Source organism: Quercus robur, chromosome 7, assembly GCF_932294415.1.
Source record: "Quercus robur chromosome 7, dhQueRobu3.1, whole genome shotgun sequence".
Lineage (NCBI taxonomy): Eukaryota > Viridiplantae > Streptophyta > Magnoliopsida > Fagales > Fagaceae > Quercus > Quercus robur.
The window spans coordinates 10,665,535-10,671,980 of record NC_065540.1 but is presented as its reverse complement, the minus strand read 5'-3'; positions in this window follow the sequence as shown (position 1 = coordinate 10,671,980).

Genomic DNA, 6,446 nt, shown 5'->3' with positions numbered 1-6,446 from the left:
GCACGCATGTGTTGGGCTCATGCAAAAGGTCCGAAAGGAATCGACCCATACCTTCCAAATCACACTTTCTCAATTTCCCCCAATATGTTGCATGGACTTGGGCCATACTTAAAAGAATAAAATATAATGTAATATATGAATTAAGCCCACAAGGAAGTCAAGCTTGGTTGAAAATGTGTTGCGAAAATAGGTATTAACAAGCTGCGAGGCTTTTGGCCATTTTGGAAGTTTAGGGGCATTTTGGCCTTTTTTTAGTTTTGAGTGTATGTTGATTTCACTATTTAGGGAGAGGTCATGTCATTCTAGAGATTTATAGGGTAGTTAGGTCGTTTTAGAGATTTTCAGGATTATTTTCTTCATTGTACAAGTTTTGAGGGTAATTTGGTCATGTAAAAGATTTGATGAACACTTTGGAGGTTTTGAGGACATTTTGTTCATATTGTAGGTTTTGGAATATTTCTACCATTTTGAAGATTTTGAGAGAATTTGGTCATTTTAGGGTATTTTTTGGGGTCATATTTTGGAGGCTTCCTTGGAGTATTGGTTATTTTGGAGAGAGAATGAAGCTTTGGTTATCTTGACTCTTGAGATTAAAAATGTATTATGCTCCTTGGAAGGTGGAAAACATTTAGCTCCCAAACAAAGTGATTTTTTGTGTTTAACAAAAATTGTGGGGGGAAAAAAGAGTAATAGGCCCGTTTGAATATCTATACTGGGCCAGGGGCCCAGTCCATGGAAAAACCCCTCCTTGGCCACGAAAAAATCCTCTTCGGATGGATAGAGCCGAGGACAAAAGAGGTAACAGACCATCAACGGCAAAACTCCAAACCGTTCCACAGGGCAAGGAAAGCACGAAAGTGGAGAAAGACGACAGATAGAACGAATGCGTACAAGGGAAGGCAACCTTTATTGTACTCAGTGCCTTGTGCCTGACACAACTATACTTCTCTGTCCTTACAACCATTCCCAATAACTGGAGGTAAGGGCGGATTGGACAAGTACCTACCCTGGGAACCCCAGTCAGGAGGGAAAAACGACTATAAAAGGGGAGTAAAGAGGAACAAAAGAAGGGGGCCAACAGAGGGGAGACACCAGAAAAAGCTCCTCGGATCCTGCCAAGGACCAAATCTTCTCTATGAAACTCGGCCCATGAGAGATACTATGTTGGTCATTGTTCATACATTAAAACCCAGCTCTTTGGCCCACTCTCTACAAAATTCATTGTATCGGGCTCCCTGGTCTAAGTATCCATGCATCCTGGGCCTGGCCTAAAAAATGTGCCCCTACAAAAATTATTTCAATTTGATAAATCAAGAATCTTTATATGTGTTAGTTTACTCATTTTTCAAAAAAGAAGAAGCAAACACATGTATAAAATACATCTTAGCATATATACTAGGCCTCTCTAGTCACAATTAGACTTTTGAGAACTGAGAATTAGATCTTGTTTTCTCTAGATAACAGCCCCAACCCCAAAGGCCTCAAATACTCAAAAAATGAGAAAACAATTATGAAGAACGCTTTGCACACAAAAAACGGAGTCAAGATCCTTGAAGTTGAAAGGTACTTTTTTGAAAGCTTGGTTAAATTCATTGTAAACTTTTATAATATAACAGAAGTCAACCGATTTAGATGGAACGCAGCCTCTCGAGACCACTTGGAATCCACTTGAAATGTTTATGCATAAAATCATTTTAGGTGGGGATTGACTAATAGTTGATTTTGAAGAAAATGACATTTCATCTAAACATATTCTATCCCATGAAAAAACTCATAAAGTGGTTGTAGACTTGTAGCTCTTACTATCCCTACAAAGAAATTTTAAAGATGAATTATTCTCTCCTCATAGCTTACGTACATTCTTTTTAATTTGATTGGCCACAATTAATCTTGCCTATTTGAGTTTAAGAGCATTTGTATCGATGCTTGAATGATAAAAAAAAGTACCACATTTTAGTTAATCAAGCCCAAAATTCACCCACATCAAGTTATGCAAAATTGTATAAAAATTCATGATTGTTACAGTACAACCGTATAAATTTACACTGTTACTATTCATTTTACATTTAATTTTTTATTCTTTCTTTATGTATTTAGAGGATGAAAGAATAGAGTGAATAATAGTTGTTATGTGTGAAAAAAATCAACAATTAAAAAAATTAAGAAAATTTGATATTTTAATGAAATATAATGTAAAATAGATAATTTGATGAAAAGTATTTTAAAAAGTGGTTACGTAAAATAGAAAAAATAAATTCTTATATTAAATAAGACAAAAAATTTTACACGAGCCGATACAAATGCCTAGAGCTGATACAAATGCCTATGGGCTTATTCGCATTCTTTAACTTGCCTAGTTCTTTTTGCTGAGAGACTTGTCTAATCTTTTTTCATTGGTAACATTGACATGTTAAGCATTGTATTAAACACAAAGTGAACGATAACAGCAAAGCATAGCCTGCAAAGTCCACACATTAGTTTAGTCTCATGGAACACATAGACATAGTCCACCCTGCAGTTGGTGAGACTTGTCTAGTTGAGCATTAGAAAACTCGGCTGTGTATTTGAACGGTCTCTGATATATATATAAATATATATATATATATATATATATATATTTGCAAGCTCGCCAATGCTTATGCTGCTAATTATTTCACCATTGAGTCCTGCCACACTGCTGCAACTCAAAGAGATTTGACAATGAATAAAAATATATCCTCCATGTTACTCTTAGTATTTTATTTTATATTCTATCAACCACAGTATGTAACAATTTTTTTTTTTTTTTTTTTAAACAACCCAAAGTTTAATGAATAAAAATCTTTTATCTCACTCTTAGCGTTCTATATACTATATAGTTTATATCATGCATGAGTCTGTATAATAGACTGGACAAATTTACAACCATGAATTTTCTAAAATTTTCCAACTTATAAAAAAGTTTGTACCTCAACTGTACTCGGAAAAGAGGCAAAAAGCATCCATGTATATTACTTTGTTATTTTAATAAGGGAAATAGTTAATTAATTTTAGCAACAAGTTTTCAAAAATCATTTCTCTAATTAACAAATCTTACCTTCGGGAGGTAACGTAGGATTTGAGGGAGTCACATTACTTGACGGATTCCCTTAACATGTTAATGTATGTCATTTTCTCATATTTGGAGAATCTTGCTTTTACAATTTGCAGAGTTGTCTTGTTTACATGAGTTAATAGTAACAGCATATATACCTTAATATATAAATCATTAAATTGTGAATTTGTGTGTCTTTAACTTTGTTTTGAGTTGTCAATTGTTGACAACTATGAATTTTCTAAAATTTTCCGTCTTATAACAAAATTTGTACCTCGATGGTACTTGGAAAAGAGGCAAAAAGCATCCATTTAAATTACTTTGAGGTTTGAGGGGTTCTTGGTTTGTTTGAGTCTTGTCTCAGGACCAAAAAGAACGCAACCAATGATGGAGCTAGAAAAATATCTTTGAGAGGAATGTGATTGATTTTAATCTTATATAATTTTTAGGGAGCCAACGTGTAAAAATTTATATATATAATATTTATTCTTCATAGAAATTAGAAGGAGGAGGAAGGGTTTTTTCAAAACCCAGGGAGGCCATGGCCCCCTTCCTTCGCTAGTGTGTATATATATATATATATATATATATATTATATCATCACTTAATATATATTTTGATAAGATTATGACTTAGTTTGTTTGAGAGTATTATCTATAGATTTGCTTATAATATAAGCATTGAAAAAAAAATTGAGGGGTCAAGCGTTATTTTTACTTATATATATATATATATATATATATATAATGATAATTATAAATACCCATGTAGCTCTGCCACTAGGCACAACATTCACATTATAAGCAATTTAGCATAACCACTGCCCACGGGATTCCCATATTGTGGATAAAGACAGGCCACTAGCAACTGCATTGACGTTATTTCACTCTCTTGTGGATATTGTGTGCCTTGTGTTACATGATTAAGGGCGGCTCTATATTGATGTCAGGGTGTGGTCACCGACCAACTTGACCTGAAAAAGAAAAATTTATTATATATAAAATTAAATTTTTTTTTTTGATGTTTTTACCTTTAAAAAATTTTGTTTACTACCCTAAATTTTTTTAGGCCCAACATAAATAAACTTTTGACAAAATTTGTCAACAAACTTGATTATAAATTAAGGTTACAACTCCACTTAAATTTTTTTTATTAAATGTGAATTTTGACAAATCCACCGTTAAATTATATTTTCTTCTTATATCCTCAATTCTTTCAAAATACTAATAAAATCAAAGATCAATAACTATGTTATCAATCAAATGTTTAAATTTTGAGTTTTTGTAGTATAAAATTATACATAAAAAATAAGTTTTTGAATCAAATAGTAAATAAAATCCGATTAACATGAAATTTGACATGTTTTATAAAAACATAAAGAACATGCAATTCAATTATTAGATTTTCAAAATATGTAATCATATGTTAATTTGTTTAGTGAAAGTTGTAGAGTTACAACTAAGTTTGTAGTCAAACTTTGGTCTCTTGAACAATATACTAGGCTTTTACAAACACAATGGAAAAGCTTGAGAAAAATTTTATTAAACTAAAATTTTGAAAGAGATGTAGCTTGTAGCATTGATAATGAAACTATCATGTAACAATTTCAAAATAAGAAAATTCGTAGAAGGAAATTGTAAAATTATTTGCATTTTTTTATTTATCAATATATGAAATTATCTTTTTATTAGATTATACATAATTTAAGTTTCATAATGACTACTGTGGCGGCCAAAAACTATGTTATCAGTTTGTATTTGGGCCCCAACTTATTTATATGTATGTCACGATCCTACAAACTAGGCCCTGAACTTTGCCTGGCTTGTCTTTCCCCAACCCTTAATACAATGTAGTTTCCCCGGTTTCCCTACATTTCCCACTGGTTCCCTGTGTTTCCCTTACTCTCACTCTCTCTCCCCCTAATTTTTCCAACCCCTTAACATGTTCACCTTCTCCTCCTTTTATAGACTCTCCTTAGTAGGGGAGTTATCATTACTTCCCCACTTGACACACTTTCCCACATCTATTTGAATCCCCAGGAATCTTCACAACTTCATAGGATTTCCTTGGAACATGTTCCAAAAGCCAATTAGTGCTCGGTAGCGAACTCGCCAAAGTTATTTGACAATGTTTGGTTCCAACCTCAAATGGTTGTTCTCCTTCGGTCTTTTCTTTGGCTGGCTTGTTGAAATTGGGCCCAACTTGGCCCAAGCGTAACTCTATATTACCGAGGATTTGCCCATTTTCTTAGTGAGCTAATCACATCCCCTCCGTGTCTGACTTTAGCCGTATGGGCCAACCACACTGTAACGGGCCTTAGCCACATAGGCCCCTCTTTGTGTTGGGCTTTGGTGACATGGGCCATTCCCAATTCAAGGGCCCAAGCCCCTACAACTACCTTGGAAAAAATTCTTGGAACTGCCATTTTACATGACATCATTGTCATAAGAGGATTCACAACCGCGACAAACGTTGGTGCGACATATTTAGAAGCTTTAATATGCCATAGTAGTGACCTTGTTGATCTAAGGATGGCGGCTTTGGGTCTTTCAATTAGGTTTTTTGTGGCTTTGTGAATGTATTTGAATATTTACATGTTAGTGGTGTGTTTAGCTAAGAAGTGAAATTAATCATACATGAATACTAATAATAAGAATGAATGGTTAATGTAATTTGACTTTTCTAATATCTGCTACCTCTATCTAGTCCAATCTATTATCCACGTACATTTGACTTTTCTTTTTAAGCTTCCATTAGAACCAAACCATGGATCACAAGGTACATTGATTAAGATTCAAACCAACGAAAAAAATCTCTTCCGACAAGTATAGTGCTCTAACATGTGAGAGGTTGGTATTCACTTATTGACTTATTAAGATCAACTTGACATACAATATAAAATTGAATAACATGATATTCACTTATTGACTTATTACATTCGAGTGACTTGGTATGTTTGCTACAAAAGATTCTTTTCCACCTTAATTATATGAAACATAAACACAATTCAGCAAAAAAAGAAAAAGAAACATAAACACAGGAGAACAACAGGAACCACCAAACTAGAACCTCAAGAAAAGATTTACTAATGGCACAAACGTCACAGGGTGAGAGAATAACTGAGCATCACCAATTGCTAATGTACTTATCCTATCATATAGTCCTACCCTTATAAATTGACCATGCAACTTTTATTTTTTGGGCTTAGAATTTACCATGCAAATGATCATAAAGATTGGTGTTTATTTCCTTTCTGGTTTAGTAACAAGGGATAGTCTCTGTCTCTGATGGGTTCAATAACTAAATCACAGTAAAAAAATGTATATCTCCTTCAAAAAAAAAAAAAAATCCATTATTTAATCTTCACGCTCTG